Below are 23,386 nucleotides of genomic sequence, written 5' to 3'. Positions count from 1 at the left end.
TTGAGCTTTGCATCAAAAGCGCAAGGAAACTCAACGTACGTGTCTGCTTTTAACTTTATCACACACACGATTTACTGACACAACAATTGCTAAGTACACATTTGCAAATTAAATAACAAAGATAGTTGGCATACTGGTATGTAACCTCCAAGAATGCAACTGTTTCTATTTTTGGTCTATTTTTTGCTCTTGACCATGTTTGAAGTATTCAAGTTCATCTGAATCGGAGTTCCAAAGCCTCTAGTCTCACAATCTGTGCACAGCGCGAATCATAACCGATCGAGGCTCAACTCACTTTACTAAGAGCCTTGCCGCACTTCCAGTCAATGTGCTCACAATTCAAACATATTTTGCGTGCCTTATACTAGTAGACAAACACTGAAACAACCTCCATGTGATAAATTAGTTATTGCAGGGATAAACCCTAAATTGATCTACCATTTAAAAGAGCAACGAAAGTTCAGAAATGTCCCAAATGTTCAAACTTTCTGGAGCACTTTCACTTGGTCACTTCTAATGCTCCCAGATCCTCAAGGTCAGTACATAGGGTCCAAATGGGAAAATCTCCACTAAGTTCACAGATAACAAGTAAAGTCCTCTTCTTTTCTGCCACAGGTGTTATCGATAAGACAAATAAGCAGAGAGCATGGTTACTTCAGTCTGAGTCTCTCCACCTGGAGCCACCAGGCTCAGCATGTAGTTGCCAGCACATCCACGTCAGTGTGTGCCATTTGGGGCTGAAGAGACAGGGTTGCTGCGGCATCCCTAGATCTAGCAAATGCCCGCTCAACTTGAACATGCATCGCAGGTCGGGCACCAGGGATCCAGTAGTGCATGTAGTGTGCCTGCAAGACTAAATAAAAGGTAAAAATCTAGAAGTGCTAGTCTATACTGCTGCAGAGGCCTGACAAGAATCTGCCATCGCACCCTTGGTTGTTGCGCTCTTCCCACCAGCCAAACAATTGCCCGGGGCAGCGACTTAAAGAAACCCTGTGGGAGAAAAACTGGGATATTTGCCAATAGGTATAAAACCTTTGGCAGGACCACCTTTTTCACCAAAGATCTATGACCCATCCTAGAGAGAGGCAGGCAAAGCCACCAATCCATCTGTGCCTGTACTTTATCTAGTGCCCATGCCCACAATTTCCTCAGAACAGTTCAACAACATCATCACTTGTGACCCAAATACCTACTTTTTAACCACATCCGGGCTAGTCTATGGTAGTCTCTGCAGTACAGTCAGAAAGCGGAAACAGTTTGGACTTGGCCCAATAGACATGGAGGCAAGAGTGCCCTCCAAAAGAGGACCTCTCTAAGGATGGGTGACAGGTTCCTGTCCTGTTTTTGAACATACAGGACAACATCATCTGCATCTAAGGAGATGATAAGGGAGCCACTACAAATTTGCAGTCCTCTATGAGCATGCCGCTGCCTGATGCTACATGCCAAGTGATCTTTTGCCAAGGCAAACATCTGGGAGACAAAAGGCAGCCCTGGGGCATGCCACGGGCTCTGGGAAAGGGCTTTGGAATGAAACTGCTGAACTCTGATCCTGGCGCGAGTCCCACTGTATAGCAAAGAAACCAGTGAAAAGGAGTAAGAAAAGAGGCCCATTGACTGCAGGGCCTCCATCATATATAGCCATTCTTACAGACCCTTGACTCAGGGGATGCTGAACCCCGTGGAAATGTTCTGCTCAGTACATATTCTGGCTGGAGGAAAAAGTGTGAATCTTTTTTCTGCTCTTGTTGAAGCTTGCCTGAGGATGACTTTGAATATTTGAGGCCTCTGCTATGTATTATATTTTTTACTTCTGTTAAGGACAGTCTCACCTCCTGAACAGTTTGCGTGAAGTCAGGATCAAAAGAAATTAGTGAATTTTCAAGCTTTGGGTTAGAACAGTTGAGCTTCAAGATGAGGTCGCAATCCTTATAGTTACGGAGTCTTGCTGCTATAGGCCTAGGAGATTGCCCAGGTTTAGGGACAGGCACTAGCATACGATGCACCATTTTTACAATGAAAACAGTTGAGAATTGAGAGCTGTCAAAATGGGATATCAAAAACACCTCAACAAACAATCCCATGTTGTCGGATGCGGCAGATGAATGCCTTGAATCTGAACATTATTTTGCCATGAGCACTCTTCCAAATCTTCGTTCCTGACACAGGGTGCTTACACTTTCACGTTGCAGCAATGTCAATGCCCTGCACATCTGATGCTGGGAGTCCTCCATGTCAGATATTTGAGCCTCAACCTGAGTGTGGCATTATTTTTGCAGTCTAATCCTGGAACTTGTCAAAGTGAGCTGCCAGTAAGTTAATTATGCTGTCAATTGCTTGCAAGCTCACCTTCACACCCTGCAGCACAAACGGTATTGGGTCAGTCTGGACGTTCAGTGGGGCGGGGGAGTCCTCAGCAGAATACGCTGATGAGGGTTTCTTATCAAAAGGAAATTTGTATTTCCTGTGATCAGTTTTACCCATTGCGAAGGTTGACAGCCCAGCTCATAAAGTAGTGCAGAAAGCTACAGCCTCAGAGGCATAACAGAAGTAGAAGGTGACATTTTGGGCAGCACCCTATGCTGATCAACATTAACAAACAAAAAAAGGAGGTTTTTATCCTGCTCCAAGCTGCCAAATATCCAGCCAGTGGCCCACTACTATTCAGTTCAAGAAGACCCCAGGTGGTCCAATAACTGAATCGAATCATACAGTCGTGGCCACATGCCTACATTGCCAGCTTGCCGAAGCAAGACGGAGATTTCTGCTTTGGGAGCTGGTACACCGACAGCAGTAAAGATAAGCAACAGCGAGCCCTGATGGTCAGCCCCACCCACAGCAGCAGCCATGGAAAGGTTACAGATGCAGGAACAAGACTCAGTCATGCCCTCAAAGAGATAATGATGTTACACTGGGATGAGAAGTGCAGGCCACCTGATAGCAATAGAGGCCCCGCAGCAACATCTCTACCAGTTGATCACAGTTGCACTCTCCTGTGGCAGGCATCAGCAAGTGCCCAGCCTCCCAAATCACCAGTCTGGCAGGTAACCCCCCCAGAATTCACTTACGCCTTAGGAGTGCCCGGAGCACCAGATCCACACAGGAGTCACAGCAGGCCACAAGCAGATAATAACAACACTTGGCTCCCTCCAGGTGATTTGCTACACTCCTAGGGCAAACATGGTGGGAGCTGCGCAGGATCAAGCAGAGAGCCACCAGAGCGGAGAGCACACACTATAATGCTGGTGCAGATGGAACGGAGCAGCTATTTTACCAGCAGTTTTGCGCAGCCCCGTAGTTTATCAGCCATCTTAGAAGTTTCCTCTGCATCCTCTGCCTTAAACATTAGCTCATAGTAGCAAAATGATCATACTTAAGTCTCTCTGCCCAGTACACAAGGCCATCCACCACTCCACTCAGGTCCATCCTATTTGAAGAATAAATTGAGAATCTATGTCTAATTTGCTCTCAGGATGCTTGCCTTCATTCTGTCCCTGGAGTCAAGCAGGTTTGGCCATGCACAGTGTTGTCATAAATGATATCACATCAGATGTCATCAATGATGTTACCAATTACGTTATAGTACGCCATGAGTGTTGTAGTATGTGAGGTCATACGCAGTACATGGTGAGGGTGCAAGTTCTGCTTCCCTTCCAACCACTGCTTGCCAACGCCCGGTAAGTACTTTTTAAAATCTTTGGGTGCATGAGTGCATGTATAAAGGTATGTGTATGTGCATGTGCATGCTCTGAATGTGTGTATGTATTTGTGTGTATTTGCTTGTTAATGGTGGGTGTATGTGTGCATACTTGTGAATAGTTGGTTAACTATAACTGGTGAATTTCAATAGTGTTTAGAATTTAAATGTTATGTTTCACCTAAGAAAACCATCACTTTATCATTTGCTTTTTTGACCTAATTCCTGTGTTTTTTTAACATGAAGTAAGATATTGCTACCAGAACTAATTATAACATCAATGTAACCTTTTATTTTTTCAGTGAATGTCTGTGGTTTTTTTTAAATGTAAGTAACTATAAAGATCTGTCATTTTAATTAAGGCAGACCTACTGGCTTTATGACAGGGTCATAACACCACAAAATAAAAATGTAGGCCTATTGGCTTAGTCAGGAGGTGAGCATATGAACATAAATAAAGCAGACTTGTTGGCTATCAAAAAATGACCAATACCCATACTCATTTGAATATTTTATAAATGCAGACATTGCAATGGTTAATAATAATAATTGTCACAAAATATTTACATTTTAATAAAATATTAATTTGTTTTAAAACAACTATAAATATGTTGTTTGTGTCTTTTTTAATCATTATTCAGGCTACAAAATGTAGCCATTTCTAATAATTTTTCAGCCAACAAAATGTAGCCATACTACAGGGATCCCCACACTCCAGCTGAAGAGCGTAACAGCTATAGTTTGGATTGTTTTGAAAATAATTGCAAGCTCACCAGGTGTCTTGAATTACCCAGGAGACTTGCTGCAAATCTGTTTTTAATGTTCCTGAGGGGTTGCTCTTCTCCCTGCGGCTTGTCAACATTTAAAAAAATGCTTGGTTGTGCCACAGCCCTTTCTAGGGACACCACTAGGATAGTAAAATGTCAACAAAAAGCTCTCACAGGGAATTATGTTTCAATCCTTTCCTAAGAGCAGTGAATAATAAACTATCATCTCTGGCCATTAATTTCTTATTACTCTCTCTCCAATATTTTAATTTTTCTTGGTGTGCTGGTCTCAACCGGGACACCCACAGACTGCTCCACTGTTGGGACTGCAGCCCTTGCAGCCCTTGTTGCCCCTCCATGGGTATCCATCCAGCATTATGGAACCCTTGGAAAATAAATTGAATACACATGTATCAGACATACAATTGAGTAAAGCAAGAAAATTCAATTGAGACCAATTAGATTATGTGAATGGCAGAATAATGACAGTTGGTAGAAAATTCGAATTCACAAGGAGAAGGGATTTCATGGACCTTGGAAAAGGAGGGAGTATCCATGACTGAGGACAGTTGGAGGGAGTGTCCATGACTGAGGACAGCTCTGAGGTCAGTTCTACAGACGAAGGTTCATAAACTGCAACCCTGAAATTGGGTTTGTAGGGAAAATGAAATTGTACCAGATGCATACAAGACAGAGAGAGAGAGAGAGGAATCCCAAATAAAGTGAGCAGATGCACATCAAAACTCTTAGAGGAAAAGAGGAAGAAAGGAGGAGGAAAAAAGAAAACAAGAAAGATGATGGAGAAAACAAAAATATCATCAATGATAGAAGACAATCTAGCAATAAATGTATCCTCTAAAGCACTGTCGGATAGACACATGAGAGTACTCAATAAAGGATTAACTTTCTGCCCAGACACAAATCTGAATTTATCGAATGTGAGCATTGATCTGTGTACATTGTCTAGAAAGCTAAAACCTAAAAAACACTTAAGGGCATCTACAGGAGTATTCAGACTGCTGGATTATGATCTGGCGGTCGGAGGCATTGTGCAGAGCACCGACCGCTGCTTTTCCGACAGGCTCAAGGAGCCTGTTGGTGAAACGGATGGACAGTAATTCCTACAATAGTGATTGCACTGCCCGTTTCACTCTGTCTTTTCATGGTGGTCCAACCACCTTGAAATTGTAGATAGAAAGTGATCTTGGGGGCCCCTAGCAGGGCCCCCGTCTTCCCTGGGCATCCGCTATGCGGCCTGTGGTCACACGTGATGCCCCCCCACACATCAATGCGCAGAGTGACAGGCACCATATGGTGCCTGGCACAAGGTTCATGGATGTGTAAAATATGCCTTATTCATTTGCACGTTGTGCTGCTGCCTTTTTTAGGCCATGGTACAAGATGGAATTGTAAAAGGCATATTTCCGACCGGCGTCCAGGCGTTCCTTTTGGAATACCGGGAATGGAACCGCTGACTACTAGTCCAGCGGTTTCACTTCCACTGTGATGTTGTGTGGACGCTTGTCTGACTGACATCAGAATAGGCCCCTTAGTCTTACAAAAAGAAGTTGAGTAACAGAAGGAAGCCTTATCTATTTCCATCTTAACCATGAATGATTTTCCTCAAATTACGGTGTTATCAAGTTTACAAAGAGAATCTGGAAATAAGAATGACACAGATGATGTTGATGAATTAAGTGGAATCGAATATTGAGAGGCAATCTTCCTGCCTCCAACTGCCTGCTGGCAATAAAAATGATCTCTTCCAAGTAATAATGATAGAGGAAATTAATTTACTAGCCAAAAGAAAAAACTAAACGTAGCCAAACCAATATGAAAGATGAGGATTGGGGTGTTGTAAAGGATCTTCAAAATGATCAAATGTGATAATTAAGGCCTTCAAAAAAGGTGGAAACATCATAAAATAGACCACAGCAAGTGTATTTAGAAAACTGAGAGACAATTGGGTAGACAGCAACATTATACCCAATTAGCGAAAGGTTACAATAGGTAAACATGCAGAAATTTGTCATCAAAAACTGATGATTTGGAAAGAAAAAAGGTTCATAGATAATGATGAATGCAACTATTTGAAAACAGAATATCCAATCACAGCCATGATTTAGTTCCTGACTAAAGGTTCATAAGAATATTGATAATTCACCAGTTTGTCCTATTTTTAGCCCATTGGCTCATTTTAGGAGAATACTTCCAGATGTATTGATACCTTTCTGTTTCCATTTATCTTCACTCTACTATCATACCTGAAAGATTCCACTGACTTCTTTAATAAGATGAATGGGATCCCCTAAAAATCGAGCTACCACATTGCAACCATAGATATAGTTTCTTTATATACATTTATCCAGCACACTCAGGATATTAATGCATGCAAATATTTTTTAAAGTCCAGATCAGTAGGTCTCATGGAACACTCTGGAATGCTGATTGCAATGCTTGCATTCTGTGTGACTCATAATGTATTTAGGTTCAATGGTGCTGATTTTTTCAAAAACAAATGACAGCCAATGGCATCTCTTTTGCTCCAACATATGCTAATATGATGATGTGACAGTGGGAAGGAGAAGTGGTTTGAAAAAAACAGCCTCAAGAAGCATTAGAACATGTAAGACCTTGGTCTTGTTTTTTCAATGTCCACTTTGTCAAGTGGGAAGGAGATAGAACTGGCTTTCATTGCTTCATTAAATAATATTTTTAATATGACATTTATATATGAGATCAATGAACAGATAATCAACTTCTAGGATATTAAAGTCTGTATTAAAGAGAATAAAATATAAAAATACAATAAACAACATTATATAATTAGAAAACAATTTTTACAAAAGAATTAGAAATTCAATGAAAAAAACAAGGGTTGAAGATATGTTATAGTTAGGAAAACTTGTTATCAATCAATCAAAAATCCAAAACTTTATCTCATTTACCAAGGTTACCATAAAAGTGCAACAAAGAAAAAAAACAATATTTTAAAACATCACAAAACAAAACTGTACATAAAAATAAGAACATTGAGGGGAACCATGTACAAGAACAATTCAGAAATTGAGATATCAAGGTGTCACTGGCATATCACATGTAGAAGGGTATCAACCTACTTTTTTTTAGATCCTTCTCCCCACTACCATACAGTCAGATAAGGTGCGAGCACCATATCATAATTAAAAAACTTAGGGCCTGATTTGAATCTCAGTGGACGGGCTATTCCTTTTCAACTGTGACAGATATCCTGCCCCCCTGAAATATAAACCCCATAGTACATAATGGGATTCTTTTTTCAGTGGATGGGATATCTGTCACTGTTGTGACAGAGTAACCTGTCTGCCGAGAACTAAATCAGGCCTTTAATTACAGCATAGCAATAATACCAATACTTAATAATTAATCATGTGTAATATGCATAGTCCAAATTAAGATAATGTTATAAAGATTCTGCAGGCCACCCAGAGAAAAATACCCCATTGATTAGAACAACATTAAGTTCCTCCTATTAACAGCACATTTTTTAATCGAGCAGAGTTGTTTATATAATTAGATGGGGAATGCAACATTTGCAAATATTCCAGAGCCATCACCAAACTTTGTATGTCTCATTTCTTGATAATAAGAAATAAGAATAGTTTGGTAAAATCATGATAACATTTACAAAAATAGGTAACATGTAACAAACTCTAGAGCGGAAATTCATCATATGGACACAGCAGAATTTTGGAACTGGTCAAACAGTCCCAGGGGAAAGCCCAGGTGCCAACTCACAAAGCCCAAATTTAAACATGAGAGTAACATTCTCTCCCAAGAGAGATCAAGCCATCCCAAATACAAATCCAAATGGGGTGTTCAGTGTAGCGTGAAGTAATGCATAGCGGAAATGTTAGTGAGCACCTGGATATCTCAAAATATGTGTTTTTTCAACTTAAAAGAACTTTCAACCTAGGCCATATCATGTTTAGACAGTATCTCAGGCTCATAGAACAGCTGCGACTCACCCAGATAGTAACTCAGGGAGTATTCAAGCCTCCTTCACAGAATCATCTTTAGCAATTTACCTGTTAAGGAGGTATGTGGATTATTCCATATCGAAAACCATAACAGGATGGGAGACAATTTAATAGAGTCTTCCACATAGTCCACTCCTAATTTATGGTAAAAAATGAATGTGAAGCATGTAGGTGGACCACCCAATAATCTCCTCAGCACTCTATTCTGTTCACCCAGGAACGATATTGGGTTCATATTCCCCAAATACCTGACCAATACATTAAGATGGGGAGACACTGTCTTCTGTATATCTCTAACAGAGGGGCTACTGTGTTTTTCCCAATGCAACTTGCAAGATTAAAAACATATTCAGTTGAATATATGAATTTCTGGTGGACTTTAGCCATATAAGGTCCCCAAAAGCCATATGCATAAAAAATAACACCCAGGTAAGACAAATTCCGAGTGAGAGCCACTAGGTGACCTTGTAATTTAACTCCCCACATCTTAGTTTGCTTGAGATTTCATGTCATTATGAAGGTTTTAGAACAGTTGGTAACCAAACCGAGAGAGCCCATAAAGGTGACAAATTCTTGCAACAGAATATTGAGGCTGTTTGGGGTTCTTGAAAGTGAAATGGCATTGTAAGCAAATAATAGGACAGGAACCATTTTACTGCCAATGGAGGAAGTGTCTTAAACTTTAGCAGACAGGGCGGTGCTGGACCATTAATATACAACAGGAATAACAAAGGGGCTACAATGAACCCCTGACATACACCTCATCTTATCATGTACCAGTCTGCCCTTTCTACTGAGGGACCAAACCTCACTGATATAGAGAGGTCATAATGGAGGGCTCTCAAAAATGGAACCAGAGCACCATCGACCCTTATATCAGTAAGACTCTCCCAATGGTCAGACCTCACCATGCTGTTGAAGGTGCAGGATAGGTCCATGAAGGCCATGCACATGGACTCCTTCTTGGCGATGGTGTATTTATTAATGAGCAGGTTCAAGTTAAAACATTGGTCCATCATGTCAAGCCCCTCACGGAAACTGTACTGCGCCTTCCACAGGGTTTTGGTCTCCCTAACCCAGTCCAAAAGGCATTCCAACACCACTCCACTCGCCAACTGGACTGCAGAGTCTAGTACAGATATCAGCCGATAACACTCTGGGGATTGAGGGTTGCCCTTTGTGGATACTGGGACTATTAGAGCTAAATGCCATGATTGGGGAGACCTGTCTGACAGAGAGCATTGAAACAGTTACACATAAGTGGGATCCACAAATACAGCCCTGATTTGTACAGATCCATGGGACCGCACTGGGGCTGGGGGCCTTCTTAAGTGGGCTTTTAATATTTGCCCCCCTCCCTTCCTCTGCAGTGAATTCCAGAACAAGGAAAAATGCCAGCTTCTCCTCGCCAAATGGAAAGACACTCATGAACCCATACACTATTTAAAAATGGCTGACCCGGGCCTCCTGACCGAAGGCAATAATAACAATATTAGATTTTACCCCCACAAATGTAATATTTAAAAAAATTAATTGAATAGCTGCCTAAAAAGCTTGCATGTCTTTTCACCAGCAGGCTGTTACTAACTTTCCCCAGGATTCATTCTGTAGTTCTATACATCTTGTTCTTTGGACGATCATATAGTCCACTTTACATGGGTTCACTCTGTGGGTATCCCTGAGAATTTCCTTTAGGGCCTCATGAAGTCGCATTACGGCCTTTCTGCATGATAGATCGAGTGACTTGTACCCATCTGGCCTTGGTTGCTATGTTCATCAGCAGACTACTGCCCACTAATCTCAATTCAACAAACTGGGTGGACACAACTCAATGACTCCAAGTCAGGTTACGGCAGTCAAGCACCACAGGAAGATGTTTAGAGCAAACTTTTCTATAAGGGTGTTCATGTCAACATTTCTCGACACCAAGCACAAACCCTGGGTTTTGACTTCAGGAGACTAAGCAATAAAGATCTTATGACCTTCACACCTCCTGAAGATTCGTAATCGAAGATTCAAAGAGTTATGATCACTATGGGAGCTTTCATTAATAGTGGCCCTGGAAACTCTGGTGCTGGCTAAAAAAATGATCTATAACTGAAGAACATACTCCCCGCTCGAAGGTGACTTTAGCCATATAGAGTGGATTGTAAAGTTTGGTAACATTTTGGAAATTAAACATGTTAATGATTTGGAAAGGAACCTGACCTCCAGTTTTCCTGTATGGCCAGTTGCTTCCAATGCAATGACAGTCAAACATATGGTTCACATATTTCCCACCTGGGTTAGCTCTAATATAACTTTAAAATCGTCACCATGATATGATTTGAAAACTTTGTGCAAATAAACAAACAATTCTTTGCGGCCTGAAATAAAATCTGCTAGCTCACTAAGATTGACTATGTGGTCTGTATCAAAGTACGGGAAACAGAGTTTTTAACAATGTCATTAAATTGCGTTCCTTTAACAATGTGGTCATTACAATGACTGCGTTGTTGGAACGCAATACCTTTACATCGTAAATCATTAGATCGACTTGCTGTAAGGGGCGCTCTAACCTAAGGAAGAATATAATTTACTATTCCAACACCTTCCCTACTGTTGCACATGCTGGAGTTGGAATAGCAGATTATAGGATTCCAAGGTTCAGCGTGCCCCCGACAGCAAGTCGATCTAATGATTTGTGATGTAAAGGTATCACGTTCTAACAATGTGGTTGTTGTAACACCGTGTTGCAATAGAATGCGTTGTTATAGCATGTAATGTGACACGCTATATTCTGAAGTGCCCATTATAAAAGTTAATTAAAACAATGTTCAGACCACTAGATCACGTAGATAACAATGTTTGAAAGAAAAGACTATCAGTGAGGATTAAGGTAACACTACAGTCCAAAGTGACTTTGAACAAGGACTTCAAACCCGCTTTAGCTCTACCCGCACAAGAACAAGCGGAAGAGACAAATAAGAGTAGTAACCATCCATATTAATAACCTCAGTAGCCCAAGTCTCATGAAAGAAATTTATATCATACTTGTGGTATAATGCCCCCATTCTTCAAAATCTATTTTGCTGGCAGGCCAGCAATGTTCCAGAACAGGATATTCACATCATGGGCCAAGTTCACATGGGTAATTGAAGTTGACTCATCAAGTGGCCTCTGCATCTTTTTATACTTAAGGTTAATGGTGAATTCCAAAGTATCAGGTAAACTAGATAAACAGCTGAGTAGACCCCGAGTAAGCTCCTGAGTGAGAGAGGGATTTATCACATTACAAGGATAGAGTCAATCACTTTCAGAAAGATCACCCAAGGGAGAAAAGCTGTTATGAATGGGGGCAATAAACCAAGGTATTTGGAATGGAGTATGATAGGGGGTTTTGGCCAGGACTCTATAAAAGAACCCAAGAGGAAATATCTTAATTATATCGCTAGTGGAATTGCCTTGCTAATGAGTCCCAAATAGGTGTCTAACCATCATGGGGTTCCTGAAAGTGACAATGACACAACCCCCCACAAATACCTTGTGCATTTCCCTGATCCATCCCACCCATCTGGCCGTAAGGACTTCAGAAAATAAACAACTCTGGAGCCTAGCATTCCCCCGATCCAGTGTACAGATTTATAAATAATTTCCAGGGTAAAGGCACTTACTTTGGGGCGCAATATTGGAACATCTGCCAGGATGACTACATAAGGGCAGACAACCGGAGGGAGGACACTTCTGGAAGCACCCCAAGAAATATGATGGGCAGGGTTTCCTATTTGGTGGTAGCCCCCCACTAAGACTGGGCTAGGCACGGAGGCCTCATTCAACAAACAGATAGAAATCCACAACCCCCCTCCCCATGACCTAAGACCGGAAGACCTAGGCGGAGTTCATTTGGCCTTGGTGCACCCAAAACACTCATACATCCTTGACATCTTAGACTCAATAAGATCAACAATCTATTTGCCAAATTACTTAATCAAATGCTCAGTAGGCTCTTTACAATTAAAATAGGCATTCATTGCAGAAGAAATCAAAAGAGCAGGCTTGGTAGAGTTAGCAGACTTTTTGAGTGTAGGCCCTCTTTTCCATTTTATGGGTAGTGGCAAGGGTTGAATGACAGTTTCATCAGGAGGGTAAGAAACATGTCTGGCGAAGTGTGTTCTATCCACGCACTCCTGTACAGTAGAGCTTCTGGATCAGATTTTGACATATATATAGAGACATTTCCCAACAAGGAGGATTTCATTATCTAAGGCACCCACAGCCTTTTCAATGTACCCATCAATGGTGCCAGAGTTCCTAGCAGCAGCTCCTTTAGAGTTAGGGCCTAACTTGTTATTGACCATCTGAATTGAAATCACATGAACACTTAACAGAGAACAAATAAGAACAAATAATATACAGAAGGATTGACAATTTATAAAAGGATCCCATAGGATTTTTGGGGAGGAAATACAGTGAGATAACATGGTTCCTCAAAATAACGAAGCCAAGAAGGGTGGTCCAGCCTCTCCTGTGCTCTAATGGGAGTGGATGGGCCTACACTTTGGGCTATCCATAGATACCACAGGACTTTCTAGGCACTCTGAAAACTTTACAAAATATAATTACAACATTGAAAGTAATTTTTACTACCCATACTAAGTGTACTAAAGTGCCTCATGTCTTCATGTACATTTAAAACATACTACTAACTAGGAGTAAGCAGTATTCGTGGAAACGGGTGGACATAGTCATGTTGCATTGCATTTGCTGTGATTTAGCGCCAGTAGTGTGTTCTGCACTGAAAAATCAGCATAATTGACACCACACAGTGCACCAGATAGAGCAGCTGCTCAAGTTGATTTTCTGCCACTCAAGTAGAATATATATTCACAGAAAAAACCATAGGTTTCAGGGACGTTATAGTTAGGAATTAGCATTTTAAAAACCTTCCTATTCACTGAAAAAAACACAAGTTTCAGGGACTTTATAGTTAGGCTGACATTTCACTCATATAAAAACAGAGAAATTCAGCTGTTATTGTTAGTTGAGCTAACTATAACTTGCGCCCCGCAATGCACTGCAGATGATGTCACATATTACATCGCTCATAACATGGTCAGTGACATCACTTAGGTACAACACTGATGACATTTCAAATGACATCACTGATGACATCATCCACTGAACCACTCACACATTCACTCACATAACCACACAACCACTCAAATGCTGACTCACATACCCGCTCACACACTCACGCATTTATCCATAGAGCCACTCACACATCCATCCACTCACCCATACAGCCACTCACATTGCCACTCACTTACCCATACACCTACTGAACAGCCACTCACTCACCCATACAGTCACTAACACAGCCACTCACTTATCTACATACTACTCACAGAGCCACTTACTCACTTATACAGTCACTCACACACCCACTTATTCATCCTTACAGCCAATCACACCACCACTCATTCACCCATACAGCCTATCAATAGAGCCACTAACTCACCCACACAACCACTCATGTATCAACTCACACACCCACACCACTTACATACCCATTCCCACACCCGTACAAGCACTCACATGACCACTCACTCTCCCATACAGCCACTTACACACCCATTCAGTTAATCAAACACCCAATCGCTCACTCACCCATACTGCCACTTACACATCCAGTCAATCACCCACACAGCTATTCACACCCACTCACTCACCAATGCAGTCACCCATACACCCACTCACTCCCCCATACAGCTTCTCACACACTCACTTATTCACCCATACGGCTACTCACACATCCAATTATTCAGCCAAGCAGCCACTCACACATCCACGTACACAGCTATACAGCCACTCACACACTGATACAGTCACTAGGCTACTCAGATGACATATGTTAGAAACAGTATCACTCATTAGTAGTAAATGAAGAATAGTAAATTAACTTATGATGTAGCTAAGTATATATCTTTAAGTGTCTGAAACGTTTAGCAAAACACCTACATTCACTTGGATGATGTCATCAGTGATGTTACTGACCATGTCATGAGTGATATAATATGTGAGGTCATAAGTAGTGCATTGTAGAGGCATACTATTATGCTGGCCTCGGGTTGACTTGCCATTTTGGTGCAAACCCCATGTTCACTGATGTTAGTTAAAACGGGTTTGTATCAAAATGTATGGTTAGATGCATGGGAACATGGGAAACACCTACATTCACAGGATGATGTCATCAGTAGTGTTACTGCCCATGTCATGAGTAATGTAACATGTGAGTTCATAAGTAGTGCATTGTAGGGGCATACAATTACGCTGGCCTCATGTTGGCTTGCCATTTTGGTGCAAACCCATGTTTACTGATGTTAAAACAGGTTTGTACAAAAACGTATGGTTAAATGCATGGGAACTCCCATGCTCACCCCTATCACACCTCACTGATGTAAGGTAACACTATGGGCTGTCTTGCTTTGTTGACATTCTTTTTTTTTTTACAAGACTACTCAAAGCCATGCAAATTGAGCTTCACATTGACTCAATAAATATCAAAATTGATTTTGCGTTAGTAGCGCATCACAAAAGTGAAGCAAACCCCAAGCAAAACCTTAATAAATCTGGGACAAAGTATTTTAGAGGTTTGTGGGAAGGGTGATGGAGTGACCATGTATTATAAAGGAAATGCCGTGTATTATATGGAAATTATAAGCCACTTTGAAATTCCATGACCTTTAAAAGGAACACGGCCATATATGTGTAAACATGTAGTGCTTTTTGACTGTTTTACTCTGTAAAAGTCAGTTAATGGCAGCTTTATGAATTGCATTTACTTTGATTTGCCTAATTTCCATCATTTCTCAAGGGTTGTATTAGAATGCAACATTGAACAGTATGGATCAGCATGCATTGCACACTTGTGTCATTTTTATGTTGATACAGTTTTGACTCAGAGGAGTGCTGACGTTTACACGCTTCGGAGCCACGGGTCCCGTTTGGAAGTTATGTGTAGTTTTATGTATTTCACTGAAATATTGGGAAAGAAGTTAGTATTTTCTCAGAAATGCTTTGCAATCAGGAGGAGGTAAGAAATGCATTTGGAAGGTGTGTCTGCCAACATACCGGTTCTACCACGAACTTTCTGCGGCTTTAATATTCCCTGCAAAAGGAGGATTCTCCTCTGCAGAACATAACTCAGTATGATCTGAGTTTGTTTTATTGTTATGCCTTTATTAATTTCTCCCTGCAGAGCAGTATAAAGCTGCACTCTGTACGGCTGGTTTTCATTCCAGCGTGATTTGTTTGATGTTTACTGTATAATACCCACTTTGGGGTTTGAAGTCCAAGCAAACAAATTCCGCGTTTGTTTCAAAGAGAATTAGCTTCCTGTTGCTGTGAAATTCATCCTCTCCGAGCTGCATTTCCAATTCTCTAACTGCACATCAACTGACCTAAAAAGGGTAGTGCGGTCTTTACTTGTCTAATTATGTTTTTAGATGGGAGATTTCATGAATTTGTTTTAAATGAAAGGACATTGTCTCACCTCTCTGTGGTTGTTTTTGTGGAGTAACTACAAAGCAACATGATTTTTCAAAGAGCAATTTAAATACCCATTTCCTTTTTTGGAAGCATGCCTTCTTGTGATATATGCAGCCTATACTTCTAGGGAAAGTCCAGGACTTGCACCTTTTAGCGTTTATTCTGTATGATTTTCTGCAAACTGCCTATAAACCATATACTTTATATTTTATGGTTGTTCTCGCAGCTTGTAACATCTGTTCAGAGCACGCGTAAGGCCCTTTGTACCTGCTCATCTGGCCTCATCATAGACCTTTGAAGGTCGAGGGATTTGTAATTACGTAGACATCGCTGTTCAGTGAATAAAATACGAACTGCACTACTAATTATTAATATGCTGTTTTAGTTTGGTTATATTTTTCATTAAAGCATTGTCAGGCGTTCTCTTTAGGTGTTTCTTGAAAATGCTGATTTGCCTGTAAATGGCAGTTTTCCAGGATCACTGGTTTCATCATTACTGGATCCTCAAACTTTGGACCCAACATTTACTGGCCCGGAGACTCCCGACTAGGAGCCTGCCTGTGGAGCTGCAGGGGGCGGGATGGTGGGGGGAAGAGGTAGGGGGAAAAGGGAGCTGCAGTGCCTGTGTGCTCGCATCCTTTAGCATGGAGGCAGCAGAACAAACTTACCCTCTTGAAGGAAATAGAAACGTAACCCCCTGCCACACCTTAATCCGCCCATTAGCTCTCCCGGGGTCAAAAGATTAAGCTTCCGTAATATATAATACCGCCTGCTCCAATCAGGTGGTATGTGTTTGCAGAATTTGGCATTATAGGGGCCTATTATCAAGGGGGGTTATCTCCGCTTTTTTGGCTTTAAAAGCCAAGAAAGCGGAGATAAAATTATCTCCCTATTACCTAGCTGTCGCTAACACCAGTTAGCAACAGCTAGTAGGAGATAGCGACCATCTTGGGCCCCACTTTGCATGTCAGTGATATTTATCACTAATGACATGCAAAGTGGGCGTGCCAAGATGTTAGCGACTGGAAACAGTCGCTAACATCGCTATCTCCTATTACCAACTTATGGAGATATTCGCGCTAAGCGCGAATATCTCCAAAAGCTAACACCTGCCCTGAGCAGTTCTTAGCCATGTTATCCAATGGGAGGTGGATAACATGGCTAAGAGCATTAGCTCGGTAATGCATGAATATCGCTGACTTTTCAGCGATATTCATGCATTGCGGCCGATTTGTATCGCATTTGCGATAAACCTTGGTAATACCAAGGTTTATCTGCGATAAAAGTCGCAGCAACTCAGCGGTAAAGTTTTGTCTCTAACCAAGCAATAGCGATAATTATTGCTATTGCTTGGTAATATGCCCCATAGTTCTCCAGAGAGGGAGAGAAACATGTAAAAGTCTACAGGGTATCATTCCCCGTTGGTAATCCCTATTACCTCACAGGGAGAGGCCAGCCGACATTGTTAATTATGGCTTTGGCATTTGCCCACGGAATTAACAGGGAACTATGAACGATGCCCTATGACCCTTCAGCATGTGCTGAAACAGGTGTGAATAGCACACGTGCCAGTTTTAGCAGATGAACCAGATTTAGCACCTCAGGTTTTCGCCCAGATAGTTTGCTCAACGTGTAACCCATCCTGACGCACAAAAAGCACACCTCATACCGAGGGCAAACATTGTTTGCTCAGGGATTTTTTGGGAATCTGGTATTTTTTATGTGTCTTAGGTAATATCAAATGAATGGCATTAACACCCAGAACACCAAGCAAATCCTTATGGTCCGGAGAGTAGGATGGATCGGCCCCTACGAAAAAAGCATCCAGGGTGATTGCATTGTTATTAATTTTAATACTCCACAAATTGTTTGTTCACTTTTAGCCGACAAGGAGGAAACCCTGTCTCCATCAACAGCAATCCTCTCTGTCCCACTTGGCTTCTTCTACAGACCGGCCCCCAATCCAACAACAAAAGTTAATGGTTCTACTTTAACACAGAACAGATTCGAACTTCTGTCACTAATAGAGGAGGTGGATTGACAACCAACTTTTTCTACACCTAGCTATGATCCCAAAGCACATCAACCAAACCCCCATGAAACAATACCCTCAGAACCAGTCGCAGTTTCTCTAGTCAGCAGCTCCCCCCCCAAAAGAGAAGAGCTCACTAAATCCATCTTCCCAGTTAGTAGTCGAAATTTTTGGGAGGGACTGCTACAAAAGTAATTTTTTGGAATATCGCCGGTCTCCGATCCAAGTTCAACCAAGAAGGGTGGATAGCATTTGTGCGGTGCTGTGACATCCTTTGCTTTCAGGAGACTTGGGCAGTATCACCCATCCATTTAAACGGCTACAAAACTTTCTTCTCTCCGGCACTCACCTCATCTTCAGGGCGAGCTAAAGGTGGGTTTGTGATCTATGTTTCCAACCTAATTCAGCCTGTAGAAACTAGCTCCCTAAAAAATGAGGTGAACTATCAGATAATCCTAATAACTGTAAATAAATCAGCCCATATAGTGGTAGTAGACTTCTACAATAACTTACAGGACTTAAACCTAGTGGAGACACTGAAGGAAATACATCACTTCCTTTTAGATTACATCAACACTAATCACGCAAAAAAAAACATAATTATGTGGGGCGGTGACTTCAGTCTACCCTTATGTGAGAGAAACAACAATATCACCTGTGGCTATCTGGATCCCCAAGAGAATAACATTACTAATTTCCCTCACTCCCTTTAAGGGGAGTGCATGAATGAGACAATGTCACTACTCCAACTGGCTTTTGCCAACGAGCTGCTAATATATGCCGTTGACTTTAGTCCCACTTTTAATGGCAGAGGAGCGTCCGGTTGCATTGATTTTATTCTCATGACTAGCAGCGCTTCGAATCCTATTACCAACTTTATGACGCATGATTGCGCATTTAGCGATCATTTTTCTATCTCTGTCACCATGCAACTGCCAGAAGCTCAGAAAAAACCAAAGACATTACTTCGGGATGAAAACCTCACCATGAATAGATTAAATGTCTACGCAATAAAGTGGACCCGCACTGACCCCGAAATAATAACTGAAAAGGTCATCAGAGCGGCTAAGAAAGCAGTTAGTCTATGTCTGGCAGAGAGTTCATCTCCTCAGGAGATCATAGATAATTTTAAACTGATAACTAAATCTGTAAATGAAGCTCTACCCATTTTTCCCAAAGGAAAAAGAAACACTAAGACCACCTGGTTTATTTCATTCTGCTCTAAAGCTTATTCTGCCCTTAAAGTAGCCCTCATAAAATCTCCTAGAGACAGAGTCAAGGTTATCCAACTAAGAACACTATATAATAAAACACTCCGGCAGAGAAGCAACCAACCTAAAGAGGAACACTGGGTCGCCTTACATAATAGCTGAAAAACAAATGACACCACAGCATGCTGGGAGGTTATTAATTCCCCTTTCCTCTCAGGATCAAGAGAGAACAACAAAATAGAAGTTACAATCACTGAAACCGAATGGATAGTATATTTTTCCCAGATGTTTAGATCCACGGACCCTATTATTGAAACATCTGGAAACCCTTGGCAAGGGCCCGAAAACTTAAGTGTCCTTCCTAGCTCATTGGCATTAGATTTTACCCTGGCTGAAGTTGTCCAAGCCCTGAAGCTAAGCAGAGGAGGGAAGGCCCCTGGCCCATATGGGGTCCCTGTGGATCTATATAAATTTATTATGTTCCTTTGGGCCCCTTTATTATCGACGGTTATAGAACCCACAGGAAAGGTTGGACTCCTGGACTCTTGGTCGGAGGCCATCTTGGTCCCAGCTTTTAAAAAGGGCAACCGTAACAGCCCAACGTGTTACCGCACTATTTCTTTACTTGATTCGCTGGGAAAGGTGGTGGGCCGAATCCTATTAGAACGTTTGCAATGCTGGATGGAAGATAATAACATCATATCTGACCTCCAGTACGGCTTCAGGGAAGGTCTCGGCACCATCCAACAAGTTCTCAACCTTATACTGTTAAAAGGCAATTACGTAGATGCGAAAGGTGGTAGATTGTACATGGCATATGTAGATCTGACCGCAGCATTTGACTGCGTGGGACATGTGAAACTTTGGGACATTCTCATAGAAATGGGGGTTGACAAGCTTTTGGTTAATTACCTCCGACAAATGTATTCCAATGTAACTGCAAAGGTGAGATTCGGTGAAGGAGCCAGTTATCTTCACCCTTTAAAGTGGAGCGGGGAGTAAGGCAGGGCTGCGTCCTAGCTCCCTTCCTTTTTACGCTATATACAAATGGTTTGGAAACAGCCATGCTGGAAGGGAGCCAGGACCTTCCACTAGTTCAGAACCGCCATATTCCCGCACTTTTATACGCGGATGACGCGGTTATTATCGCCCGCACTCCCCGTGAACTGCAACGTTCCCTAAACCGTTATAACTCATTCATGCCACACCTAGATTTAAAAATCAATATAAAAAAGACCTTCATAATGACGTCTGGTAAAAAGCTACGAAAGGGAAACAACATTTATTTAACCAATTGCAGGATCAAACACACTCCAACTTACCCTATCTGGGAGTGGTTATAGATGAAAAGGGCACCTGGAAAAGGGCAATAGAGGTCAGAAAACTCCAGTTTTTGAAAGCTACAATGGCCTTAGTCAGGTTTACACAGAGGCTTGGAAAAAGATCCCCTAAAGAGATGCTCCAAATGTATCACGCTAAATGTTTTAGCACTGCCATTTACGGGGCTGGGGTTTGGGGGTACACGCAGTCTGAAATGATACAAAAGGTTGAAAATAGCTTTCTACATTTCCTACTTGCAGTACCGCAAAGTACTTCAACATGCAATTGCCAATCAGAACTGGGTATCCCCTATATTTCGGATGTTATTTGGATGCAACCAGTCCTGCCATGGCATCGTATCTGGACATCTAACAAATTAACGTTCACTCAGGCAATTGTGTTGGATTGTGGAAAGTTGGAACATGTCCATACGATTCTATGGTTACAGTATGTTAAGACGTTTCTATGTGATCTGGGTCTCCAGAATTATTATCACAATCCTCTAGAAATGGCCAGGATCTCAAGAAAGGCGCTAAGGAATGAATGCTTAAACCATCTAGGGGATCTCCGACTGTCCATTGAAGTAAACAAATTATCTGTACAGCATTCATTGCTAATCCAAACGATATATACGATCCAGCCTTACTTAACCATGAAGTTATCTACCTTTGATATATTTTTATTGACTAAATTCAGACTAAATATCTTTCATCGACTTTAAACTCTTCCGTCTGCAAATGATTGGTCCAAGCAATTAATTCAATGTCCTTGTGATGGCATTTCAATGCAGTTCCTCCTTCACGTGACGTTATTCTGTAAATTTTATGCCGAACCCAGAAAACGCTGGCTGACCCCAATGTTGAAAACTATGGGTTTGCGACACTGTCGTCCAGCTCTTCTGGCTCTTCAAAGGCTGGAATCAGACCTTATAGCCATAAATATGGAAAGGTTTTTAAAATTTTGTGTGAGGCACCGAACCAACCTATAGCCTGAGACCAATCTTATTTGAAAAATACTGTTAAATGGTGCTGGTAATATATTTGTGAATTATTTTATATTATGTTTAAAAAAGCACTTTAGGAAGTTATCTTAAACTGTATTCAACTCCTTTGAAAATAAGTTGTAGTGGGAAATTTGTAATTAATTCTATCTTGGTTTCAATGTGAAATATCCAGCGAAATTTGCATATTGTAGCATCTAGATCACGTAGGGCTCCCTATGGTGTGATTTTGGTGATTCTATTCTTTCTATAACCAACCAAAAGCACCTAGAGGATCCCAGTTTGCACTAAGCATTTTATTTGAGCTATTTGTACAAGAGGGCCTCTGATATGAAGGTTTACTATTTCTCTAACTCGTTTGAATTCAGAACTGCTTTGTACTTTTTAAAGACATCTAAGAGCACTTCGATGAGCCCAGAATGAACCAAGCACTTTATTTGAGCTATTTGCATAAGAGCCCTTCTGAGAAGAGTGTTCGCTATTTCTCTAATTCGTCTGACTTTAGAACTGTTTTGGACTTTTCACAACGAAAAAAATCAGCCTTGGCTGCAAAGGTCGGACGTTTTGTCCTATATTTTATTATTATTAACAATTTGACAACTTTATTAATATTCATGCACTAGTGATGATTTGTATATGTGTATTTGTAACTGCTTATATGGTTGTGCACTGCATACCGAATAAACAGCCTGATTCATCAAGCCGAAATCGGCTCGCAAAGGGCCAGATTCTGAGAATCTGGCCCTTTGCGAGCTCTATTTTTGCATTTGGGATTCATCATCCCAAATGCAAAAATCGGTAATAGCGATGTCGCAATTTTGCGAAGAATTACATTTAAGTAATCTCTATTTGAGATTCCTTAGATGCAATTCATCATCCATGAAAAAATTGCGAATTCGCAATTTCGGCCCGCTATTTACCGCGAGGTCAAACCTCGTGGTAAATGGCGAAAACTTAGAAAAATGCTTTTAAAAGCATTTTTCTAAGTTGCATGTTGCACACACACATGTCCTTTGGACATGTGTGTGCGCAACACCTGTTTCAATTTGCATTTAAGGGGTGCTACAGGGTGTCCTTTGGACACCCCTGGCACTCTTTAAATCGCTATCTTATTTGCTATTAGCTAATTGCTAATCGCAAATAAGGAATATGTAGGAATCGCATTTTATTTTGCGATTCCTACATGAATCCCGTTTTGCAGTCTGTAATAGCGAGACTCGCAAAACGGGTCTTTGATGAATCAGGCTGAAAGCGTTTTATGATGAGAATGGCATTCATATAATATTACCATATGATATGCTGCTTTAATGAAGCTCTTTCAAGAACTCCGACTCCAAAGTCTTGAGTGCCAACTAACGCAGGCACTACCAGAGATTTCAGACTTGTTCTAGGAAAATAAGATTCACTTCACCTCCCTGATATACAATGTCGCCATCAAACATGCAAGTGCAGTTTCTTGCTTGAAGAAAACGTGCATGCTTATGATAACAAGTTTTGTGAAATGTCACAAATACATTTTGATTTCATTTTCTTCACATGGAACCCATTTAAGTGAAGACCACTTCCGCCACACAAATTAAGACATTCTATGCCAGTTACAACACTTACTGCAACACCTACACCTTATACTTTAAGTTCAATGTTGGAAGAGCAGAGGAGTGTGGGAAAGGTATTGAAAATGTTCCTAAATACTCAGGGGGATATTCACAAGGAAGTGGCAGAGAGTGGTGTTAGCCTTCTTGGCTTAACGCCTCTTTCCGCTACTTCGGAAAAGCAAGGCTGCACCATATTCACACGGACATGGTGCAGCCTT

Source organism: Lissotriton vulgaris, chromosome 6 (genome assembly GCF_964263255.1).
Source record: "Lissotriton vulgaris chromosome 6, aLisVul1.2, whole genome shotgun sequence".
Classification (NCBI taxonomy): Eukaryota; Metazoa; Chordata; class Amphibia; order Caudata; family Salamandridae; genus Lissotriton; species Lissotriton vulgaris.
The sequence above is the reverse complement of the archived record's forward strand: the minus strand, read 5'-3'. Positions refer to the sequence as shown.